General features: G+C 38.6%; 1 protein-coding gene across 2 annotated transcripts in view; it reads left to right on the forward strand.

Moving 5' to 3' along the window:
- The first annotated feature begins 1,776 nt into the window (after positions 1–1,776).
- Positions 1,777–27,174, forward strand: part of sipa1l3 (signal-induced proliferation-associated 1 like 3) — a 60,399-nt gene continuing 35,001 nt past the window's right edge. For both annotated transcript variants that reach the window (XM_079466377.1, XM_079466378.1), the window contains exons 1-2: positions 1,777–1,945; positions 25,154–25,233. The gene's annotated coding sequence lies outside the window, so the exon portion shown is untranslated. The remainder of the gene's footprint in view (positions 1,946–25,153; positions 25,234–27,174) is intronic.

Genomic DNA, 27,174 nt, shown 5'->3' on the forward strand with positions numbered 1-27,174 from the left:
TTCTATTAGTTGAGCAAGTGCATAAGGCTAAATATTTTTGACAGTTAATTTATTTCTTATTAATGCACTGATCGCTTTGGATAAAAGTGTCTGCCAAAATGTAAATTTATTTTCCTATGCAGATAAAAATGCAGTTCAATAAAATAACTGACCTGCACAAGATGTTCAAGACCTAAAACATCATCATTTGGTTATACTGCCCCCTACTGAGAATTTAAATCATATGGTGATTCTTTCTGCTCATGTCAAGAGGTGTGTTGAGATTTCATCTCAGAGGTTGAGGGATTAATGATGATGAGGGGAACTGGGACATCCATCTGAGGTTAAGCTTTTAGAGCCTCTTCTACCCAGGGGTGCCATGAGTTTTCTGGGCCACATGGCTAATTTGTACTTTGGGCCTCAAGGCCACCCCAACCCTAATCTAACGCTTCTCATTACAGTTCCCCTGCTTCTACCAATGTTTTTTAAGAACCTCATCAGCAACATTAAGTTTTTGTTATCAATGTCATTTAAACACATTAAAATGTTTATGTTAGAGTTTGGTTCAATTTGGCAATACTCATAACTTATTAAGGTTTTCATGGACATGCAATTTAAATATTTTTGCTTATACAAACTTGGATAAAGCAGGGCTGGAAATGGGAAATAAAAGAGATGGCTTTACATTCTCTTAAATCTTTCATTTCATAACTACAGATTATTGTACGTTTATTGACGAGAACACACTGTTAGATAAATCTTGTAAATAATAACACACAGTCATCTATTACAATATGTTTTAACATTTGTAAATGAGTATAATTGACTTTTTGTACATACATAATTTATCAGAGTAGCCAACTACTGAAAACAACGTCTACAAATATATTGTTTCCGGTTTTTAGGTTTCTTTACTTTTCTTTGTATTTTTCAGACACTGAAGGTCATCCAGCCATACAGGTAAATCCAACCGTTTCTATATAGAATAATAACATTATTATATATACAAGGTTGACTGAATACTGATATGAATAGGCCTATTTTTTTAAAGAACAAAACAATTAAAATGACACAAATCGCATGTATCTTTACAAACACACCTTGTCTTCCTCTGTTCATGTTCCATGATGTCGTGGTATTGCAGTCGAGTGTGTAATGAAAAAAAGTGTCCACGGGGCTGTGCTATACACTGCGAGAATGTACCCGCACAGTATGAATCCTACTAGATTTTGAACGTGCGTGATATCTCAATTTGTGTTATGCGATTAGCTATTCATAGAATGACATCCTTTACAACGAAATGTTTTCATTTAACAGGCCTTTATTTTAATAAGCCACATGCGCGCGCCGATTGCAGACATACTTTTTTTCACCCGAGAAAATAGACGTAACTGCAGTCTGACGTCATGCAAGAACGCCAAATCAAATGACCTAAAGGAAATCCCTACCGTGCTGTGTCGGCGTAGTTACTTACGCATTACTTAGCTCGGCACAGCACAACACATCCCAAGTGCCGTTTAAATTACATTGAATTATTTAGGCTTAACTTAGATGTTTAATATTTGCATGATTTATATGCTGCACCATTCTGTTTTTCATCATTGTGTAGTAATGTGAACTGTTTTAATGGCGTTGTCTTCTTCACACAGCAGACTGATCCCGAGTGCTCACCACGTTATATTGCGGACTTCGGTCTCTTTCATGCATTACTACTGACACTTGTGAATTCAGCCGTGCGCATGCGCAGTGCGCTGTACGTGTGTGCGCGAGTAGCAGCCGGGCGTCGTGGTTTCGGTTGGCTGGGAGGAAGAGGAATAACGAATGTGTGAGCCAAGAATTCCTCGTTGGCGAACGGCGCTGGGGCTAGAAGTGCACAATATTCACAGGATTTCTGAAACCTTTTTACGGACTACACATGTTTGCTTTGGAAATTGAAGTTTCCCCACGCATGCCCGTCTCGGATAAGGTAAGAGGCGTTCAGCGGGAATCATTAGTTTGTACGGTCATGTTTAAATCAACAATGCGAAGTGGCGAGTAAACTCAGGAGCCTTTGGACAGCTTTTAGATTTTGTCATGTTTTTTCATTACATGCAGAGGTGTACGGTGGGTAATTTAGCTTTTGGCAACCGGGCACCGGTCATTGTGAGGGATTTGAGAACATTGGGATGTATTTTCATTAAGTGTTAAACGTTAGTGAAAATAATCGAGTCCTTCCTGATGAATCAACGCGCATGCGTCAGCACTTTGTAGTTTTTACTCACCTGTAGTCGGTCCATGCGACAATAGCGAGACTACAAGTTACATACAATCGTCCCCTTGTTCCAAGGTTAATGTTATTTCTTAAATCATCTTAAGACGAGTGTTTGTCTGTTAGTGAGGGAAAATTGTTCTCTGAAGTTTCAGCAAATGCTGAATTATTTAAGAAACCGAAGAAAATGTCTTGAAGCGCAACAGTTGCTTTACAGTTAGTTCGCATTTAAAGAAGATGTTTCATATGAGTTTACAAATGTATTTGTAGATACAGAGCATGTTTTGACAATGAGTATTTATAAAAAGTCTGTAGGACATCTCCATAATGCTCTTAATCCTGCTTTACATCTTTGCAGATGTTGTGGTATCCTTTTAATTCACAAAACAACAAGCGGTTTATTTGATTCATTATTGAATCATTCACTTTACCTGTCGTCATAAATGGTAGTCTATCAATTATTTTGGTAATGTGTAGCTATTTAATAAGTGAACATATTGAACATCTCATATCAGAGATCCAGACTGTCATGTTGAAAGGTTTTATTTTTGGTAACTTCCTTTCTGGGGCTAATTCAGTCATGTTAGATGACTGATACCAGTGACTGTGGCCAAATTCAGGTCTCATTCAGACAAACTTGAGAGGCAAGTGCGGACATCAGTCACAATGTTGCAGCCAACTCTTCTTTAAAGTAATAATTTAAGACAAAATGTCTTTTTGTTAGGAGTTGAATGCTGTTGTAAATCTGAATAACTGCTTCCAGGTGTTAGGCTAAAGTTCAGTGTTCAGTTGTGCCCTGTAAAGTTGCAATATATATTTGTGTGCGGGGAGAAATACTTGGGAGTTCTTGAGGAATCTCAAGTTGTTTTTCCATCAGCTTACCAGAAAAACAACTTTTACTTCTGTGCAAAAACACCACTGGTTGAGAGATTGCTAGTTCAAGGTTTTGAATAGACAAACTGAGTTGAGACTAAGAGTAGTTCGGGATTGTCTGTGGGATTTGAATGTTGTCATTTGAGTCCCTGCATGTCAATTTAAGAGGGTTTTGGTGATTTCTGTCAGGTATAAATAAGATTTCCGCTTGGCAGAAAGAAACAACAGAAACTCCTGGTCTGGCAAACCTCTATTTTTTGTTTTAAGTATAAACAATCCAGGAATGTTTTTGAAGTAGAGATATGCGTTTTTCTATAACTGATGCCGATGTTTAGAGTTCAAGGTCAGCCGATGGCCGATATGTGCTGCCGATTATTTTGACGTTTCCCCTTCATTTGCATGCTAAATGTCACACTAATAAGAAGTGGATGAACAATTCAGCTTTCCTGTAGCTATTCAGCTTTCCTGTAGCTATTCAGCTTTCCTGTAGCTATTCAGCTTTCCTGTAGCTATTCAGCTTTCCTGTAGCTATTCAGCTTTCCTGTAGCTATTCAGCTTTCCTGTATCTCAGTGGTAAGAGCATTGCGTTAACAACTCAAGGTTGTGGGTTCGAACCCAGGGGATCTCAGATGCCTATGTCAAATGTATAGGATAATGCAATGTAAGTCGCTTTGGATAAAAGCGTCTGCCAAATGCCTTAATGTAAATGTAACAACATTTATAATTCGATTTTTGTTCAGCCATCGGGCAGTAATTACTAAAGAGAAGAAACATTCATGGTTAGCTTTTTAGTAGTGCCTTCATCTTTAGTTCAGTCTATAATTCCAATATTCCATACACATTAATTCAATTACACTCTAATTGAAAAAAGTGAAAAAGAAGCAAAACTAGTGGTGCAACAGATTACAAAAACTCACGATTCGGATCATACTACGGATTTTGAGTCACAGATCGGATCATTTTTTCTGATCAGCAACAAAAGTTGTGTACTTAACAATTACTTAAATTAGCATAGATGAACAGCCTACAACATAAAGTTATAAATAAAGTAACAGTAGTATTCAGGTAAGAAATGTACAAATTAAGTTTAAAACAACACAATAATACACTTCATAGTTTACTAGTAATATATAGTAAATAAATGGCCATAGGATTTTAAAATATCAGAATTTAAGTCATGCCTTTATCTCCCAGGACTGTTGTGGAATCTTCCAAAAGTTTTGACTTGGGGTCCTTCACATGCGGCAGCAGCACCTTCCACCGCACCAATTACACGGGGCTGCCCACGGACATGCCTGACTTTAAATCGACGTTACTAAACACGGATATCGGCCGATGCCGATATATAGAAATATGACATATATCGGTCGGCCTCTACTTTGGAGGAAAATAGTTAATAATAAAGTTATTTACATATTTGATCACAACACGCCCTTTGTAATAGATCAATAGTGTTGAACGGAAAAGTCTGACTTGTGTCCTAACATCCATTACCTGCATAAGACAAAAATATCCCTAAACCTGCTAAAGTTTCTCTCTTTCTCTCTCTCTCTCTCTCTCTCGCTCTCTCTCTCTCTTTCTTTGCCCTCTCCTTCTGCCTGTTTGGCCAGAGTAAATATAGCATGTTTGGTTTTTTTGCTTAAAGATAAACACAGATGTCGAAATAGGCCTGTTTGCCACTGTGAACTCACCCCATGCATTTGTTCCTAGAGGTACGATAATAATTTTCATTTGAATGTCATAATAACCTCAATGTTTACTGCAGTCATCAAGTCTGAATCCTCAATGACCTATTCTCTACCTGGTTTTCTTGTTTGGTCAATGCTGATAGAGTTACATTTAGGTGTATAATTAATTTGATAGCGTGCAAGGTAGTTAAATATTGCATTAGTCTCGAATTTGCACATTAACAAGGGTGGAATTTGCATTGTTACATGTAAACTTGTCTTTCTGCTTACCGTGAGCAGTAAAACCGCCATGCTGTTTTTACACCTCTTCCACTTTGTCTCTCCACCTGCTCGTCTCCAGAACCAGAGAGACCTGATTGACAAGAGATATCCCACAGAGAGGGAGTGGAGCAAAGAACAAAACATGTCTTTGATATGCCCCCCTTCCATGTAAAAACAAGTCCGATGCTTAACTGAATAATAGGTAGCTGAAACCTAAAATTGGTTTGCACAGCCTTAGTGAAATTTAGGTTAAAAATTGTTTTGAGTTTTGCATAGAGTTTTGTGAGAGCTTTCTCATAAACAGTAGTAGGTTTCCATTATACATATGTTTGCGAAACTTAGGCAATATTTTTGACAATTGTGGATAGAATATATTGCAGAATGACAGCAGTTCCATTAAACAAAGTTATGCGACAGAAATAAGATTTTTGTTCTTCTTGTGATGAGTCATTCTTTCCAAACCTCTTTGGGATTAAAGGTGGATCACGATTCACCAACAGAAGTTCCCAACTACACAGCGCCATCTTGATTGATCAAGTGACTTTCGTACATCACGTCGTCTGCAAATGCGTTTCCATTGCAGTTTTGCTAATGATTCCTAATGAAGTTGCCTGGAAAAACACCTCATGCAAGCTAAAAAAACATTTTTTGCGATATCTGGAAGTTTTTCAGTCAAACATTCAGTCAAAGGCAGTGTTTATTTAATATATTTAATTTAAAAACGCATACTTTTTGCTACGTCTACGTCTGCCGTTTACACTACTCCAGAGTTTTAAGCCCCCTAAAACGGAGACTTTTGTAAACGCTGTAGACACCGTTTTAGTTTGAAAACTCTGGGGTTGCGTTCCAGTGTAAATGGACCGAAACGTAGACTTCAGAATATGTGAGCATGGCTGCCTACATTCGCTCACTGATAGGGTCGTCTGTATCATTGCGTATATGCTTCCCTTATTCGTCAACCCCCTATCATGTGAGGATTACAAAACCGGAAAAGAACCAACAAGATTGCTGCGCTGCATACACAGATCAACACGGTGACATTCCAGCAACGAGAGAGAGAATTGAGAGTCGTATGCTTTTAAATAGCTCACCCAGCAGCACTGCGATGTCATCCGTCGCTTGGTCCGTGTAGTGCCAAAAGAAATCAAACAAGCCTAATAACATGGATTACCTCATCTAACGTTATCTACACGAAGACGTCCTTGCTTTGCCTCGCCATCATGTTAATTTTGTACTGGTCGGTATCTGACTAGTAATCAACAGTCACCAACAACCAACTCATGTATGCCCATACAAGCCCATATATGTGACATGCGGTTTCGGTAGTGTAGTGTAAATGCAGGTTTTTTCTAACACGTATGTTAAAACAGAAATATAAACTACGATTGTTTTAGTTTTAAAACGCTGTTTTTGTACGACAACGGGCTAACCTTTTGTGAAACAGAAAGGTTCTTTGGAAGTTAAAGGTTCTATATGGAATCATTTAGGCAAAAAAGGTTCTTTTATGGCATCATGAAGCACCTTTTTTTTAATGTGCAAAGCAATGCAGCAACATGTACGTTAATAGTCATTTTAACTAAAGTATCAATTTTAGAAAATGCTTTTCATTATGTTTTGTATCGTGAAGAGCTTTCTAAGATCTCTCCTGATTTCTTAAACATCTAGCCTAGAACCATTTGTGATTGTGGGAGTGCTTGAGAGATTTGAGCTGGAAATTTACTTTACCAATAAGTGTATCAGAAGGGAAAATGCTCTTTGTTTTATACAGGATCTCAATGAAATTAATGACACCAGATGTTTCAGTCCCACACAGTTGTGGAAGTAGGCCATTCATTGTCCCTGGAGATCTCCTTTTTCACAACTTTCTGTTCTTAAGGAATTTCCTATTGATCTGGCAGAGCAGTTTATTCTGTTCTCTCTGGAGAGGCAGGGGGAGGAGGAGAGACATGGAGAGGAAACTGTCAGAGCGAGTAGGGAATCCTCGAGAGCGCGTCAAACGGATACGTGGAAGGAAGTCTAGATGAATGTCTTCACAGTCTAGTATGTCTTCACTACCGTCGAAGGTCCTCTGGGATGGTTTCTGTATGCAAACCAGACAGACATTCCGCAGAGTATAGATGACTTATGAACTAACATCATTCCCTTCAGAACTAAATGAGATCTGGACTTGATAGACTTCATCCAGTGGTCAGATAGTCGCGTCTTCCTCCATCTGTCTCTGATTGAGTGAAGTGCGGTAGGGGTGTGCATCATGCTGGTCGTTCTACTGCACTGTTGGAGAGGAGGGTAACTCGGACAGGAAATGAGTGCAGGGAGATGACAGACCCATGAATCACCGCTACTTTCAGAAGATGGGTCAGGATCAAACACATGGTTTTAAAACAGCTCATGTTGCCCGAGGGAACATTGGAGGGAAAAATCCAGTTACTCCCATGTCCTGTCACATACTCACATATTTCAAGAATTTTGTTCATTTTAGGAATTCGGAGCCCATTACAAAGCAAAAAAACACTGTAGATTCAAATTTTGCCATTAAGTGTTCTGTTTTTAAATGGAGTTGGTTTTTCACCGTAAAGCATTGGGAGTATTGTGTTTAACCGCTTGGATTTGTCAAAAAAAAAATTCTCAGAAGGCACTCAGTTACCTCCTTCGAGGGCCCTAATGTGGTCAGAGCTCAAGGGCCGCACTTTTTTTTCCATTCTGTTAAGTCTGTGCACACCCACACACATATGCCTACGCTCATTTATGTAGCCTACACACATTCCTGCATCCACTCCATCATTATACTGCAATGCATTTCATTTTTGACATCATTTTTATAATGCCCTATCAATAAGGCCTTAACCACACAGTATACCATGCCCACGCCACCGATATGGGAGACCCATTCTTCAATGGTTCTGAATAATATAAGTATTTTTGAATAACCTCTGGATTGCTCTGTCCAGCAACATTAACCTTGGATTCATCCACTAGATTGATGACTTGTAAGCCGTGGCAGATTTTATAAGTTTCTGGTTTTTACATTTATCTGTAGGCGTTCATGCCCACAGCGTCCTGCAGTGAATTGTGGCCTGCGGATGGGCTACTGCTCTTTATACTTCTGGGCCTTTTATGTTTCACGTCTGTGCACAGACATGATTTAACAAATATAACTTCTATTGAGCTACTTCTGCATGAGCTTAACAAAGCCGCTTCCAGAACTGCTTCAAAGAATTGACGTCAGTGCACTGAAAAGCACATCGGTTAGTAAAACCCTCATAAATGGCTGGTCGTGAGCGGGCCGGCTGTGCATAGTCTCCTTTCTGTTAGCACATTGCTTGTGGCTCAGACAAAGCTGCAGATTGTCTCCAAAATGCGTGAACTCCCGGATTAGGGTTAATATTGACGCCTGTGCCAAAGGCACCAAGGGCCTCTTTTTCTTGCCACTGTTAAAGACTGGAATTTCTTAACAGGAAGTTGTGTATGCGTGTGTTCCCATGTTTGTCCAGGGTTGTGTGTGTGTTCTTTGTAACTGTTCACTGAAATCCAGCAACTGTAGAGTCATTGTTTTAATGCTAATTCCAGTACAGCTGCAGCATGTGGTCAATCCCAGAATGCCATTTAGTTTTCAACATGCCTTTTTCCATTACAAAATCAGAATTGAATGAGGCAAAAGCTTTGTTTTAATGCATCTGTGCAGTTCTATGCAGTCTCTGTACCTTTTGTGTTTTAAAAAGTACAGTTTTTTCTATTTACAAGATTTCAGAAGGACAGCAACAAATGTTTGATGTGTTTGATGCATAGGTGTAAATTCCAATGAAACAGAAAGTAACGGCAGGGCATATTTAACGGTCCCTCCCCTTTAAAAATATCCAATTGTGTTACCTTACCTCACACCTCATGTAATTGATGAGAAGCTGAGTTAGCGGGGGCGGAATGGCCAAAAATCTATTTCACGGAATGATTCGTTTTATTTCACAGTAACAAGATATTTCACGGTATCAAGCTGCCATTTTAATTCTATATACTATACCTAATTTTTCTTAGATTGATGTACTTTATTTATTTATAACAGTTCATTTAAATTCTCATCATAGTTTAAATGAAGTTATGAAAATGTACCAAAGATATCAGATTTATTATTCATTTATATTTATCTTGTGGCTATATCTATAAAGTAGGAAGATAGACAACACGTATAATATAGCTGCAAGCAGCGATTACTTATTAAACTTTGCAAAATTCCCCTTGTTAAACAGTTGCTACATACTGAATTATTAAAAAAACCTTCAAAGCTATAGCCTTTTTTGAACACAGCATGCCAGTCACACACAGTGGTTTGTTTTAATTTTGTGGAGTCTTGAGTTGTTAAAGGTAGAACATTACTCAATCATCTGAAGTTGTATTACATGAGAATCAAACCCACAATGTCTGGGTCAGGTGCCTGTCACTCAACCCATTGTGCCAGTCACTCAACCCATTGTGCCACTGATAAGACACACAGGCAAATCTCTGTAGTTCAAGTGAAAATCAACTCAAAATAATTAAGACTTGTGTATGAGTGCAGTACACCTTTTCCCATTTAAACTAAGTCACTCATAAAGGTACATGTGGAACAAAAACAACTGAATCATCTTTTCTTGACACTGTATGTCTGGTGGTCTGGGTATGTGCTATACTGGATTTAAACCCCTGACCTGAAAGGTTTGGTGCCTATAGCTTAACAAATTGTATCATTCAGTTGTCAAATTCATCAGGCTGCTGAAGACCGCTTTTAGTGTCAAAATAAGCAAGCAAATGCATGTTCTAAATAGCATGATAGTATTTATCATATTTACACGGCGGCATGTCATTTCTATCTCTACATGGTCGCGCGTTTACAATTCTCCTCTGCTCTTCGTATCGAGTTCCACCCCAATCCGGGCACACCTTCACAGACATATGCACGCCCATACACAGGAAAGCACACTCCCACCAGCGGACAGAGAGCGCATAGCGGATAAATATGTCACGTCAACCACCTGAAATGCAAGCAGATAAAAATATTTGCGTTTGTATAAACGCTCCCAGGGTGGCAAAAAAACATTTTCTCTCCTGCTCCGAGTCGCATATAAAGACCTGCAGACACCAAAAGCAGGTAAATAAATGGACAATTTTACTGTAACACTTAAGTAAACAAAAATATAGCAGTAGCCTAATTTAGTATTTTAATAGTATTTTAAGTTTACTGTTTGCTATGTAGGTTTGTGACAGATTTTAAACCTAAACATCTTTTATCTAAATTTAGCATTAATGATATTAATAAATATGAATAGCATTAATAATCAGCATGTAATCAGCATTTCATAATAAATCATGTTTTAATCAGAGATTATTTAGAATCAGTTCTAGTATGAATGGCATTAAGGCTACTTCGTAACTTTGTAGAACCTCTGCTCATGATAAATTAATTTCAATTGTTACATTTTGTTGTCAGTAGTTTTTTTATATATTTAAATAGACCACTAGGACTTCGCTTTATTAGCACCAGAGTCTACAACACATTTTATCAGTTACCAGGCTTTTCTATGTTTCATACATACTGTGGGTATCAGAATATAAAATAAAGGGCCTGATAAAACATTCGCTGTACATTTTTTATATACAGATTCGACTGGGCTCAATTGGTAAAATGTTATTTATTTAAAATGTATTATCCGGACCTCCCCCACAAATATAGAGGCCACACCCCAAAGACGTAAACTTAGGGGAAACACTGTAACTGCAGCCCTGTCAGTTACAAACAATCTTATAACAGTCTCTGCTGTGAAGTCTCAATGGGATTTCCCTGGTCAAATAAATAAATATGATAACATTTGATTGGGCGGTAACGGAATATTCCGTCATACCGCCCAGCCTAAAATGATGTCATAAAAAATGTATTCTGAATAGTTAGAAATGTAAGACTATACATTTTTCAATCTCAGGCTAATATATTCATACTTATAGCCTAAAATTGTGATTTGTGGGGACCTAAAATTCCATAGAATGTTTGAGTGTGGTATTGCTTATAGAGATTGAGAGTAATTGCCGTAGTTTACACAAATAACAATTGTGCATATATTTTCACATTAGGTTCTTGGAGTCTAAACGTCCAAGCGTCCTTGAGCCCTGGAAAGGCGCTATATAAATAAAACGTATTATTATTATTAAACTTCCTTCATTCAGGGCTGTTAAAAACATAAGACTACTTAAGCCCTATAAGCACCAGTTTGCCCTGATGTCGATTACCATCAAAATAATATTGACTTATAATGAAAGTTAAAGCCATTTTTGGACTGCTTGTATCTATGGGATTTAGAACTAAAACACCAGACATGACACTGGTGCACTTTTCAAGTCGCTTGTTTGTCCACACAAAGTGCAAAACCTGACACTGTCCTGTCACTTGCTGCTTTGTAGTTGTTGTTTGTTAGGACAAAAACTCAGATTTCCATGGAACAGATAGCTGTTATCCTTTGTGGTTTTATCACATCGTATGTGGCGGTTAGAGCATCAGTCTAAGTAAGTCCCCTAGTCTTCACTCAAGTCAATGTGAGCACATCTAAAATGTTGGTGCTTAAATGTGTTTAGTTGCCCATTCATTTGTTTATCCCACCATGAACTTATGTCACACACAGTGTGTGCAAGGATTTTAAAACTTTTCACAGTCAGTGTCTGTCCCACACACACACATACACACAAAGATGTGAACTGTGTAGAGTGTAAATGAAGAGTTATGACACTCGGGTGTTGACTGTTGTGTCTGACTATCTCATGAGAACTCCACTACACATCGGTGGAGATAGAGGGAGGGAAATGGCCTGTTTTCTCTGTAGAACAGTGGAGCTCTTATCATCGTGGGAGAGGGAGAGATTGTCCGATTAGGGATGAGAGATGGCCGGACCACAGTCCAATGTGAGGAGAAAATGTGAGGGGAAAACCAAAAGCACGTGGATGGATAAAATGGTGGAGACGAGCTCCAGTGTGGTCAAAAGCTCTTATATGCTCTCGATTCTGTTTCATCGATGTCTCTAGCTTTCGGACTCCCATTACCTCAACTCTGTGTCTGTTTCTCTTGTATAGTATCTTTGTTTTCCTGTTTTGATCCTATCGGCCTTACATGGTTACACGTTTTGGTCACACCAACATAAAGAAATTCCCAGGGGACGCTAGATTTCCTAGTAGATATTCAAAAGACATTTGCGGGTGTGTGTGGGAGATTGATAGAGGGTTTTTGTAACGAGAGGAGTCTCATTCTCATGAAAGAGGTCACAGTTATAAATTAGAGAGAGAGAGAGAGAGAGAGAGGGGGGGGGGGAATAAAACACGATGGCCATTTTTTATTATCCCACTGTTGATGAGTATAAGCAATACTTCTCCTCCCCTGTCTACACTCTTTGAAAGATGACGGGGCCGTATGGCGAGCCAAACTGCGCGCCGAGCTTTATGAATTCCTGCACAGATCAGCAGTATAAACATACACATGGTCACGCTCATGCAGCGGTGCGTCTTTCAACCCGTTCCCACGTCTCAAACTCCCAGGAATGTAACTAGCCCTATAGGGAGCATTTAGACACATTTTCAGCGCTCAATTTATGCTTTTATTCCATCTTTTTTCTTTGGCTGTTTCCTTCATCTGTTTTATCCTCTCCAAATAAAACTATGCAATCAAATGATACTTTACCGTCACCCTGGGAAGCGAATTGTCGAAATGGCAAAACATTGCCCTGATGTGATCTTTTGAGCACACCCACTTTAAAAACACATTAAATCACTGTAAGTAACAGGAAAAGAAGATAAGGCTTTATTATCACCAACACTAACACTTGGTGATAGAAACTATGACCTCATGGAATTCAATGCAAGAACTACTTTTAGCATTGTCATGCAATCTATCCAGTGGCAACTATTGTCAAAAAACCGTTGTTCAGGAACAGTTCACCCAAAAATGTCTTCATTTAATCACACTCGAGTTGTTCCAAATCTGTATACATTTCTTTATTTAGATGAACACAGAGAAAGATATTTGGAAGAATGCTTGTAACCAAACAGTTCTTGGCCACCATTAACTACCATAGTAGGAAAAATTGCTCGAGATAAAAATTGTTCTGTTTAACACAAAAATATATTTTGGAGAATGTAGGAGAGCGAACAGTTCTGGGGCACTTTTGACAACGATCCTTCTATGGTAGTAAATAATGTCTGTTTGGTTCCAAGTATTCTTCCAAGACATAATGTACAAAAGTATGACATCATTTTCATTTTTGAGTGAACTTGTCACTTTAAGAATAGGCTTTGGTGTAAAGAAATAGTCATTGCAAAAAATTGAAATACTCCCACCATCATATGACTTCTCGGGAATCGTGTTTGCGTGTATATCTACGTAATTCTTGTCAAATATAGCCCTTCAAGATGCAGTGCACTAGGTCAATCGCGAGACACTAGAATCAATGACAATGGATCTTGATTTACCATATTTGAATTGAGCTGTTAGCATGAATGAGATTGGACAGCGGAGTGGGTGGAAGACTTTCATTTAAAACAATTTAACTTTTGCTCTGTTCATCTATGTATGGGTAGACAATACTCAAAGCGTAGTAGCCAAATTTGGCAGGTTACTTTGATAGTTCTTTTTGTCATTTTTGGAGCACTACATCTTTAGTCCTTATTTATGACATTCTGCAGTATATCTTTATTTGCAGTAGCTTCAAGTCAAACATATTTAGATTTTCATAAGTGGCTCCTTTTCATTTCTGGCTGCTCGAAGGACATCTTTCAGCAAACATCCCTGAAAAGAGAACTAAGTTAAGGGCCGGGCAGTTAATTGTTTTTAGAAAAAGACTTTTATTAAGACTTAGACAGCTTTTTTGTTAATCGCAGAAGGCCTGTAATGGTGAGTGTTCCGACTAAACGCAAAATTACCCTCACTGACGTATGTGATATACCATGCTTATGACATTGTATTTAAATTGTATTTACATAATTGTAAAGAAAACCATACATGTCCATGTTTCTTAGTTTTTTTTCTCTTCCTCTCTCCCCTTCAAAAAAACTCTGACTGCTTTTGTTGTGTTTTCCCCTCTCACACTGAAAAACAGCCACACCTTGTTTCTTTATATATATCAGTCAGTGCTGCTTTTGTTGGGAAAGCTGCTAGAGGTCATTGCAGTCTGCAAAAAACACCTGCCATCTCACACTGGGTCGAGACTGAAAGGAGTGTTGTATTTTAGCCTGATCTAGACTGCTGGAGAAGCAGTCAAACTGTTCTCAGATCAGAACAACAGTGCACCGTTTACTTAGTTTCAGGTAACGTCAGTGCCGCTTCAGTCACAATCACTCTTGTGTTCAGTTGTGATACCTGCTCCGCTCAGACTGTTTTGTAATGTGTGGCCTGAAAGCCTCTTTAAAGTCTAGCTACTTCTTGTAGTTAATGAAGTAGTTCAACACCATGTAATAAAGGTTACTGCATATAATACTAGGTGTGAAAAAGAGGCGTTATCATTGGAAAATGTCAGGTTTTTCAGGGGTCAACTTGAACTGAAGCCTCGCGAAAGAAGGTTTAGCGCTTCAAAATATCTAGCCATATAGCAGATTGAAATGCCATTTGTCGATAAAATTCCTCAAATGTCTACACAATATTTTTCCATTTATTTTTAGCACATTAAATACATATAGATACATCAAATACGTTTTTGTGTGAAAAAAAGTCTCTTTAACGTAATAAATGTGGTGTCACATTACAGAATTCTTCTATACACGCAGCATCTGCATTTGTGATGTTGCTGCCGTTAAAGCACTGATTCTCTGTAAAAGGTGCCTGTGGATGAGAAAAATATTGTCTTGGAAATTTGGAGTTCAAACTAAATTTGTTGCACTGAATGTAAAATTTAATATGTGAATAAATAAAAGTATTGTCATAAATCATGAGTCTGGCTGTTGGCACATGGAAAATTGGAAGAAACTTGGAAATAAAAATGTTGTAAGTGCAATTTATTAATAAAGAATTTTATCTCAAATAATTTAGGATAGTAAAGGGGTTAACTAACTTAATCACTTTGTCGATAACAAAACTGGTTGCAAACATGGCACATGACACCATCACCATCTTGGCTGTCAGCAGAAGATGCTCACAATCACTCAAAGTACTACACACTTCTGCATACTACCTTTAGTTTTGGCTCTATTGTGTTTCGCCCATTTTGAACAATGCAATAAATAAAAAAGTTCTTAAGCATTTTTCAAAACAATCTCAAAGCAGTTTGTAACTAATTTGCAAGGAGGCTAATTCTTAGGAGCACTTTTATTCTCATGAATGTACATTTAAATACAATTTTGCTATGCCACTGATTCATAAAAATGTGCCATATTGTAAAGAAGTTACACATTCCTGTGAGATTAAGTTGCATTAAGCCTAAATGAATATGCTCCAAATACTGTAATGTAACTTTTATGATATTGCCGATATTCCAAACCAGAGCCATTACGACAGAGAGTTGCAGTTTTTTCATATCAATGGTAGATAATGGAGACCTTCGATTGTTCCCGAAAGTTACTATTAACGCATGGAGCTGCGACAAAACAAACAAACTGAGGTCAACTTGAACCCATTTAAAGATGTAAGTCATTTAGTTAATGAAATGAAAGAAATGAATTTAAAGAGAAAACATAACTTCCTGGAACTATCTGAAGGCTCCATGAATCACGTGACACACGGAAATTTTTAACTTCTGTTTAAGCAATTCTCTTTTTCAATGGCTCTGCTCCAAACTATCTTGCACAGGAGGTTAATACATCTCAACCTGCACTTTAGTAGAATTGTTTTTCATGTTAGTGGGTTTTTGTCCCAACCAAACCTTTCATGGTTGCTTGCTTTCTCTTTTCACTTTCAGCATGATGAAATGGATAGCTCGCCATCTCCTAAAGCTTTGAATTAAACATTAAGTATCTGCTGATTGGTTGCTTCCCCTTAAAGATTATAAATATGTTTGTTGTCTCAACTTCTCAACACATTTATGACACATTAGAGCATGACTGTAATGCATTTCTTACTGTTAAAATGCAAAGTCTTTATTGTTGTAAGTTCCATTTTACTCAAATTAAACAATTTAATTATAGTCCATTTCTGGTACTTCTAAATTCTTGTTTTGGTTGAGCAGAGACTGAGACACAACAAAAGCAAAGGGAAGAGGAACTGATCCAGCTGCCTAGTAAAAACCACAACACCTGGGATGAAGGATGTGAGCATGTGTGGGTTTGTGTGTGGGTCCCATACGACGTGATGTATTCTGACCCCGGTCTCACTATAAAAGGCTCCTTTGAGGCAGAGGCGGGCCTGCTGTGGCAGGGCAGAGCTTTAGGTGTGTGTGTGAGATTAGGAGGTAGAGGGTGTACTTTAACACATTTAGCACTGGGCGCTTGCCAGATTTTGTAGCTTAGTCGACTAATCCCCTTCCTCTTCTTATCCACAAGTGCCCACGATTGGGTTTATGTGCATGTCTGTATACTTGCATTTTTGAGAGTTTTGTGAGTTCAAAAGAGGATGAGAGTGAATTGGAAACAGTTTTCACCTCCATTGATTGTTTCCTGCTTGTAAAACATGTTGACGGTTTCCCTGATGGGATTTGAAACAGACCTCTAAGTTTAACTGGACCGACCAGCTGACTCAGCTCTCTCTCTCTCTCTCTCTCTCTCTCTCTCTCTCTCTCTCTCTCTCTCTCTCTCTCTCTCTGTCTCTGTCTCTGTCTCCTCTGTCTCTCTGTCTCTCTGTCTCTCTCTCTCTGTAACTCTCTCTCTCTCTCCCCCTCTCTCTCTCCCGCCCTCTCTCTCTCCCCCTCCCTCCCTCCCTCTCCCCTCCTGGAGGAGTGTTTGGATCTTCCGAGGGGACTTCCACTGTTTTAATGCTCTTGCAGACTAGATCACAAAAAACTGGAATTTTACATAGTCAGCAATATATCAACGTAGTCAGCAATTTTGAGTCAATCAACAACTACTCCGACATACTTTAGGAAAATACAGTTTCTTAAGCATTTTACCTTGTGGGGCCATTTTTGAAAACAGCTTATGAATCAAACTAAATGATGTTTATTTGTGTCATGTTTAGATTTAGGGGTAAAGGCTTAGGGCAGTCATCCTCAATAGGCGGACCCCGGTCCGGCTCTGGACCTTTGCTTCGTTCCATCCGGACCGCAAGACATAGACTAATAAACCAAATAAAACTTCTGACTATTTTGGTTTTTTAAATTGAGCCGAGTGACTTCACAACAGAGAATCACATCACACGCGCTCTCAGGAACATTTATGTAATTTATATTTTGCCGCTATATTCTCTAATATCCTAATTTAGCGCCAAGCGCGTTTCATTTTAACCCTTTCGGCTTCGCACGCGCTGCTTCTCTCCCGCCAAAGACTGCACAAAGAGCAGCAAACACTTGCTTATTTTAACAACACTAGTGCAGACACACAGAGAAAGTAATTGGACACACAACAGTGAACAAAAAATTCAGTAAATATTAAAGCATTTGTATCCGTCAGTCTGTTTATTGTTTGCTAGGTCTCCAATCTTTCAACCAGATTTGTGATACTTTATTAACCATAACGTTTTTATCTACATTTAGCATAAGCATTATTAGTCAGCATGTAAACTTTTGTGACCGTGTGAAAACACAGCTTTACATCTCATAGTCAGATTGAATATTATAACATGCATCAAAGATTCATTTCAAGCATTGATTTCACTAAGATTTTGGCATTATTCAGTCAATATTGAAGATATTGTTATATTTTCCCAGATTATTCTGTAGGATGATTTGATGAAGGACATTTGCTGGGTTTTCACAAGCAGGTTCCTATTTTGTAATGAACAACGATTTAATTGGGAAATTATTTAAAGATATAGAAGTTCTGATATGAAAGTGAAAAGGTGACAATGGCATTGAAAGGCTAATTTAGTTAGTAACTCTGTTTTCTCCTTATGATTTTTATTGTTATATAGCATTTTAATTGTTACATTACATTTGCTGTTTGCGTGTTGTCAGTAGTTTTAATTATCAGACTTCTATTAAGAGGGAATTCCCCTAAAACCGCAGAGCCTATACAAACATATATCAACAAAATAAATTCCCCATTAAACATGAAAACGTGTGTGTGTTTATATTGGTCTTAAGTTATTCAAATTTTTAGAATAAAGTTTAAAATCTCCTCTTGATTGGATTGTATGCATTTTGTTTTTATTGAATAGACACTGTAGCTGTCCACTGCAGTGACCTCTCTTTGCTTGAAAGGGGTTAAAGATTCATTTTTTTTATTTAGTCATGCACTTTATATTTTATGGCTAGTCTTTTAACTGTCCTCAACCTTGTTCATGTTACCCTTTACCCCTTTAATTACCTTGATGGATATTAGTTGGAATTTTTCCAAGCTTTAGATGCAAGAACATTATAGATTCAAAAGACTTTTTTATTGCTGGCAGAGAGAGATTTAACAAGCACATGCTGAATTCGTGTCATCTCAGGCTTATTTGTGATTGACGAAAATCATAATTACAATTCTCTGCTAAACACATTTCCATTATGGACATTAATATAACCTTCTTGGCTGACATTATCTTTTTATGCCTATTCTTCATAGTGTTGCATACTAGACTGTTCTTTAACTGTTGTAACAAATGTAAAAAATGTTTACCTCCTTCCATCTAAATTTAATGGCAGTTCTTCTTTTGAAGTGGTCTTGTGTGTGTTTGAATGTGCGTACTGTTTGGTCTTGCCTGGCTCACTGAAGGCTGTGTGGTTTCTATCTGAGCTAGGGCTCTGTCACATTGCCTTACAGCTGAGCTCTGTAAAAACCGGGTCAAGCAAATCGCTCTGCATCCTTCTCAGACATCACCCCCACCCCACCTCTTTTCTAATCCTCCTTTCTCCTATACCACAAGGGCAAACTGGTTGTGAATAATCTGCAGATTTATAATTAACCAATGATGAATTTAGTAAAGAGAAAACAGAAGAAAAACATGCTTTATTGGCTAAAATATCGCCTACCCTCCTTCACCCAAATTGGCAGTATGTCTGATCTGCGGTCATGGCAAAAATCTGTCTCTACGCCTACATAAAAATATTCAACATATTAAACTGCCTTTGTAAGTGCATTTGAAGTGCGTTGAATTTTCCATGGGTAGCCCACATTTGTATCTACTTATGGCTGACACTTTGTTTGTTATGGCTGCTTGTGATGTCACTGTCGTGTGCATTAGGAAGTTGTCAGATTTGAAACAATCAAGCGTGAAACACTGTCAAACGGCAAACGTGGTGATTGGAACCTCGGATGCCTGTATTAACTGTAACTAACAGCATCACAGACGTTTCTAAACGGTCCCGTCCGAATCTTTTTTAACAAGATATGACTCGACCAATATGGCTGTTGGGTTTACAGCGGTAAAGAACCCAATGCTGTACGCAAGGAGTCTCCAGTCCCTGCTTGTGCTGAGGACCGCACCCTGCAGCCCCCGTCTGTGCCCATTTCTGAAGGCCAACGCTGCAGCTGGCATTGGTGCAGGGCAGCTTGGTAAGGGCAGGGTTGGGCAGCCGGGGTGCCATCTGGGCTCTTTGCTGGATGGCGGTTCTTGCATCCTCCAAACCTCGAAGCGAGCCACAAGAAACAGACTCCGGAGGTCACGAGAGGACAGGCAGAAGATGTAGCTGAAGTTCATTCTTTAGTCGGAAAGAAATGAAGGTTTTTGATGAAAACATTCCATGATTATTCTCCATATTGGGACTTGAGTGGACTCCAAATGGTTGAAGGTCATTATTACAGTTTCAGTGTAGCTTCAAAGGGCTTTTAGCGATACCAGACGATGAATAAGTGTCTTATCTAGCGAAACGATCAGTCATTATCAAAAAATAAATAAAAATGTATATGCTTTATAAACACAAATGCTCGCCTTGCTCTGCAAAGTGCGCTCACGGCTTCACGTAATACGTAACTACGTTGAAAAGGTCACGCTTGATGTAGGCGGAAGTGTGAACAATTCCTTTAAGGACTTTTGGTTGTGGGCTGTGTCTGTGTTTCTGTGCTGCTAAAAGCTCAGAAGAATCAGAGGCAGATGCTCATCGTACAGCCGCATAGATGAGATTCTGTTTGCTGACAGTCAGTTTCTGTCTGTGTCTGGCTTCTATTGTGAGAACAAATGAGAAATGTACCCGGCATGGGGGACAGAAAATTATGTTTTTTGTCTCTCTGCTTTGAAAAGAATCTATTTCATTCACAGAGGATTATGATGCTGTGTGTGTCATTTTGCCATGTGTAGATTAAGATTCTGTTCTTGTTATCACATTACTGCCAATATAGTTGTTCTTATTGAAAAGTGAAACTGTGAGACTAATGCTTTGATGGGGCTTTTGGTCTAATACTTTGGGCCAATTTTTATAATTTGCAGATTCGTTCCAGTTTGCACAGTTTTAAGACCACTAATATGATGTATTTTGCATATATTTGGATGGTTGGGATACCGCATGAAACCAAAACCATCTAAATTCATAAGTTAAATTCATTTTTATAGTCATGCATTGTATCTTTTGCGTAATACATCCAGGCACCTTTTATATGATATTTTCACTATATGGACACGTCAATACAAAACATTGTGACACTATAGAGTGATTTCGGTTTGATACTGAAAGGGAGTGAAGTACTTCATACACTTTAAAAAAAGAAATTTACTCATGAAACACTGGCTGGATATTAGCAGTATTTTTTGTCAATTCGGTGGCGTTGGTTGGTTTGCTGTGCCAAAAGGCAGCAGTCTCTGGTTTCCAGTATTTCTTCCGTCGGTTTTAATTGTTTGCAGGAGTTTCACTTCATTACAGTCCTAAGCAGCAAACTGCTAACAGCCAAGGCCACCCAGTGGGCTTACAGCTCCCATTTTTCCAACTCTGTCCATCTGGCCTTGGGATGGAGGGATGAGGGAAGGAGGAGAGGTTGAAGGGGAGCACGATTACAACATGTCTCAAAGGGACGCAGAGTCCTGTAAATACCTGCCGCTAGCAACGTTTTATAGCTAACTGCAGACCGCCTGTGTAAATAACAAACACCTCACACTTGCATTTGTTGTCCTTGTGGAAGTGCACTTTATACCGAGGATCTAAAGTCCATCATGTGTAGTAACACAGAATTCATTTTTAATGTGGATAGCTGGCATCAAACAACAAGTCATCCGTGAAACATCCATGGACTTGACTCTCAACCTTGGAATGTTATGATAGCGTGGAAGTATTTACACATCTTTGAATTGCTTGCTTAGTTTTCTCTGCACATTTTAGTCTCTGATTTACAATGGCAAGGTTAAAATAATGAACTAAAGATATGAGACATGTCAAGACTTGTATGGGTTTGTCGGTGGGGTTATACGTGTTGCCTTGCATCACATCAGTTCACATCATTCATTTTAGCAGACCAGCCTCTCGCTTTAAGAATGTGTGTTTTGGCTGTTGAAACGTAGACGTTCTGGTACTTTCTTGTGAGGGCAAATGTTATGCATCTAGGAACAGAGTGGGAATACACTCAAGAGTCGTGGGAGTGGGTAGGTTGGCAGTCCTTGAATTACAACACAAACACACAGACACATGCAGGAGGAGCCCAGCACATGAATAATTCAGCCACTCTCAGTGATTATTGCGACCCACTGCTGTTTCTGCTCTGTTACTGATCACCATGCAGCTCAACGCCTGGACGGTCACCCCGCATAAATACTGCAGGACCTTTTGCTTATTACACCATATGAATACCAGAGCACTGTATGCTTGTTATGCATTTTGAATACCTTACAAAATTAAAAGATGGTGGCTTTTGTGTACACAGATGTGAAATGGCTAAAGTTAAAGTGCAGTTTATATTGGTTTTGTGTTCCAAAAAGGGCCATCACCTAGAACCCACACTCAAGTTAAGGAGAGATAAACACAGGTCAAATATTAAACCGAATATAAATTCCTATATGGAGTGTTAATTAAATTAAACAATTTAATTCTAGCAGCCCCCCGGCCAGGCAAAACAGTATGCAAACGGCGGCGAGGAACCCAAAACTCTATCAGAGAAAAAAGAGGGAAACCAGGCCTAACCAGGGGATTCCAGTTCCCCTCTGGCAAAAACTGAAGCCTCTGCACAAGCTCGACAGTGCTTGCACACGGCAAAATAAAATAAAACATTCAGCTTAGAATATCATTAATAAACTCCACAAGTTTTTTGCATGTGCATGTGCTGTTCAGCAGGTGGCAACCAGTGTTCATTCATCACACTAGAATTGGTAGGTCAAGTCAAGTGCATTGCATTGTGGGATACAGTATTGCAGGCAGGCAGTGATCGGTTGTATGCTGCACATTTGATACAGACTTTGACGGTTATTGATGAACAGGTGACGAATTCAGAATCAAATTCAGAATGGACCTAGACATGTGTAATTAGTGTGATTCCCGATATATATCGTCACAGCCCTAATTCAATGCATAAATTAATTTTGCATTCTGCACACAGTATGCATTCTGTATAGGGCACAAACTCACAGTAATATGGTAGTATGCTGTCCTGAGCATAGCCATGTCTGTCTTACATTGCAGTGCATTGAACACAAGGTGGTCTCAAAAGGCGCAGAGCTTGTGAAAAGAGATTCTTGAAAAGAGTTTTGTTAAATTGAGTAGGTGGAGAGGCTGTTATTACTCATACTACATTCGTGTTTTCTGCACCTTTCTTTTTTCTGTCGTTCTCTATCCGTCTAAATGTAGTTTAGACGGATAGAGAACCTCTCCATCACACCTTCACAAGGTTGTCATCTCTCGTTTTGTTATTGGGGCATGACTGACCTTTATCTGCTTGAGGCTGTTTTCTTCCTGATATTTCTCCTTACAATCCCCAAATAGATTTATGATGATTTCTTGCTAAGACTTGTCATTGAATCACATTAGCTGGACTGATTTATTTGCTTTCCTTTGAACTTTTCAGCTATGAATATGAGAGAAAAACATCATAAGAAATGATCACAAACAAGCCCCGGTCTCCCCTGGGTCCCAAACAGAGAACGGAGTTAAATTCCCTCTCCTTGTTAACAAGGAACACTGTTCTTTTTCTATTTTTCTCTCCCTCATGTTCTGTCCATCCAGCCTCATCTCATTGTTTGTGGGTGTAACTCAGAGAAAGGCATCGTTTCATTAGGCCCAGAGTTGTGGCATTATCTCCATTACTGTCTCAATCCTCAGTACTGGCTTCTGCTTTATCTCATGACTTCTGTGAAAAGCTGCTTCTTACAAAGAATCCCTCAGATCCTTACAGAGGGAAAGCGATCTAGGACATCCCTAGAGATTGATCTGCTCATGAAAGCACAAGTGCTTTGCAGACTCATTCGGAAATCTGCGCACATTCAGTAATACATGCAAAGCCAGGTCTTTTTCAGTATGCAGATGTAAATTTAGAAGATGCCAGATAATGCATTCACAAGACTGCAGAGTTCTTTGTTGAGACAGGAGAATATCTGATAGAAGAGAAACTGTGTCAGAGACCCTTTGTTTAACTACAGTTAAGACACCCACCCCCCACCCTAATGTCTCATGTCCCGGGCAGTTGCGTGTTCACATGCTATTGTGTATATTATTGGGCTCATGAGTTAGTTGGGGTTGAAGAGGGTTCAGTTCGGTTAGACAGAATTAAGATACTTGCTTTGTCTGACCTTGAAAAGGAACGTGATGTAGCGTCAGATTACGAGGTAAACAAAAACGTATTGTGCTCATGTAAGTGAGTTATTGTTCAATATCCTTTGTATTGCATTCCTGTCTCCTAGCTGCTTATTTCCTTCCAAGTTATTAGATGAAGTCATTAATCTACATTTATCTAAAAGCTTTTCCTCTGAGGGTTAATGCGCATCTGAGTCATAACTAATTACATGATGTGCATTTAAACCCCCGGAGTAAAGAATCAACCATTGTCACGTGACAGTTCTAGTATCCAATGAAGCTGAATTGATTATTAGAAAACTGATAGTTGTGATTTTTCTGTACTGCATCGTTTAGCTCAGTGTTTCTAAAACAGGGGGCGTCGAGATAACCTAATATTATTTAAAATAAAATAAGCTTTTAAAGTCGAGAGATTTCTTGATGTTTGGTTATTTTCTAAAACAACAAATACATATTTTTAGTAATATCAAACTGCAGAGTATTTTTTGCCCCTCAAATATTGTTATTGACGAAGGGGCTTCAATGCTGAGAACCACTGGTTTAGCGTAATCTAGAGTATTACAATATTGGTGGATAAATTGTTAGGGTTAAGAATAAACACAGAACTAAGATGTTGTCACGTTTACGCTTCTGTTCCAAAGGACATAAAGTATTTACGAAATGCACTCTGTAGAGCAGTTTTTCCGTTTAGGGCCACTGTAGAAACAACATGGTGAATTCATGTAAGGGGACATTTTTAATATATGATTGAGTCAGTGTTAATCTGAAGTGACAGCCTACCCAGAGGGAGATTTTCTCCTTCTTTAGGCAAGAACTGGAGGGAATATTCCTCAGTGTAGATTCACTCTAGTCTGGCCTGCAGATTCTCATCAGTCCCCTGCTGGATGTCGTTTATCCTGATCAGTAGGTCCATCAGTTCTTGTTAGACCTCCGGCACTGCGGCACAGTAACCATGTGTATCTTAGACTCCTCGTGGCACAGCTCTTATCATATACATTTATTTTATGATGTCAGATGTCCCCCAAGTGTATAACCCAAGAGTTGGGTTATAGGCGCATGCTACGACAGTAATGAAGATACATGAAAAACAGGACAGGTTTGTATATGCACAGTCCAAGATAAATGCTACCTGGGTACCAAAGAGACAAAAAATGTGTTTAGGGATGTAAATGAAATGAGCTATTTGGTAGTTGCCTGGTAACTTTATTATGATCTGCAAATCAGCATGGCTTAAATCAGATTGTTACCACGCTTCTTACAACTTATTACTAAAGAATACTGTTAAGGCTATCTAGAATGCCTAAAGGTTTTTTTCCCTAGAACGCTACATGTGAAATACATCCTGTACTAAATAACCAAAATGAAAATCACAACGGCTTTTGTTTTCCTTACAGATACTGTAAAAGATGGAGGCGGCTCATTGCTGATTCAGTGAAAACTGAATGTAAAAAGGACAAAAATACCCTAGGAAAAGGTAAGAAATATTTCTGCACTGTACATTTTCTCATTTTAACCGTTATAAGCAGTTAATAGTTCACTTTTGATCCTGGGTGAATGCTCATTTAATTCCCTCTTTTGCTGTCCTTCTGTGCTGGCAGCTGAAATGATTAGAAATGAATGTATCCAGCACTTCCTTTGACCCTTGTTTTTACACAGTAGTCTTGTGTGCCAGAACTGTACACTATGTAGTGTGTGTTCACTCTGGGGAGATGGATGTATCTCCAGCAGCTGTGGGGATGTAATTCAGTCATGTAGCCAGTCATTATTATGGGGACCCCGCGGGTGTTTGCATAGTCTCTGACGTCAGCCAGTAGACAGAATATAAGAGAGAGAGAAAGCAATCGTTGCTAGAAGAGAGTTTATTTATTTAACCCGCTGATGAATTTTTTTAACGATCAGGGTGTGATGTTACGTCCAGACTACCATTGGTTAAACATTGTGCCTTTCTTACAGTTTTTTTATGCTGTTCTGTCTTTTTTTTTTGTAACACCATAAATGCAATATGTATGACAAAAGTGTTGATCTACCTTGGGAATATTTAACTTTATTTTTTATTGCAGTGGATTGTGTAATGCCTTTTGTACCTGATAATTGATGCATCAGATAAAATGTAGTATTATATAATGGAGTTAAAGGAAATAGATTAGCATTAGAAATTAGAACAGATAAGTGTTGTTTTCTGGATAAAGAGTTGAAAGCTGACAGCTGGAGGAAATGGCCTGAATAGTAACATTCCTCCTCTGGGTCAAACATGAGACTCCAAGACCTTGCCAGATCCTCAGATCCTGGAGGATTTCCATAAACAATAGAAGTGTGTGTTCCTAAAACCATTAAATTTGTTTTACCTTTACATTAAAAATGTCTTTGTGTTTGAAGGTTAAACTCAAAGCATTTAAAAAATGTAACTTTGTATTGTGTGAATATTTCACTTTACTTCTATGGTACGAATCAGCGTGTAATGGTTTTTGCCTAAAGCTCACTTAAATTTGTGTCTGTAAAGGGTCTTAAACCTTAAAACATCCCTAGACAAACACTGCCTGTCAAACACAGCCCTAGTAAGATTCAAACAGCCCTAGTAAGTTTCAAACAGCCTTTAAAAATAGGACAACTGTTATGAAAAATTCACACAAGCCACCTACCAATGTCTGATAATGTTACTAATATAGAAGTGCGAACGAAAAATAGCTAAGGTATGTCATCAAGTCGCTTTATTACAAACTCTCTGTAAGCAAGACGATGACATCACACATTCCCCAAACTTACCGAACTCTTGCACATTACTTAAGGACTGCCAGGAATTAAAACCTCCCTTCCTTATTTTAAAACTCGGAACGTCATACCAAATCCATTTGTAGTAATGATCTGACCCTTGGGCATCCCTTATTTAGCGTAATGTGTGAAGAAAAGGAGAAACGAAAACTGTTAATTGTTTGTTTATTATGTTTGCGAGTTTGATTCGCAGAGTCCCCATGCAGTGTTTACTGTTCCCTCAGTGTGAAATATCAGTATAAGTCTACTTGCAGGGCACTTATGCTCGATTGAAACACACTTTGAGTTGGAAACCAACAGTGTCTTCTCCCGTTGCATCATTTTGAACATTTCTTGGAACGAAAGGAGAGTAATTAGTCATCTACCATAATAGATGGAAATTGCCTCTTTGGCAGCTCTCATACTGATTGTCATTGAGAGATCTTTTTCAAGCACCAGAGGTGTTTGTATGTGTGCCTGTTCTTTGTTCTAAGTGTTTGCTTGTCTATAATCGGTTCTTTCGGCTAATAGAGTTTTAAAAGTATCTTCAACCCATTAATTACAAAGCTGTTTAGCCCAGCATGTAAGCAATACTTACAAAGGGATCCTTCTAAGACAGAAGATGTGCGGCTGAGATAATAGAGATGTGGATTTCACTTTGATACGA

The sequence above is a fragment of the Barbatula barbatula genome (genome assembly GCF_947034865.1).
Source record: "Barbatula barbatula genome assembly, chromosome: 10".
NCBI classification, from domain to species: domain Eukaryota; kingdom Metazoa; phylum Chordata; class Actinopteri; order Cypriniformes; family Nemacheilidae; genus Barbatula; species Barbatula barbatula.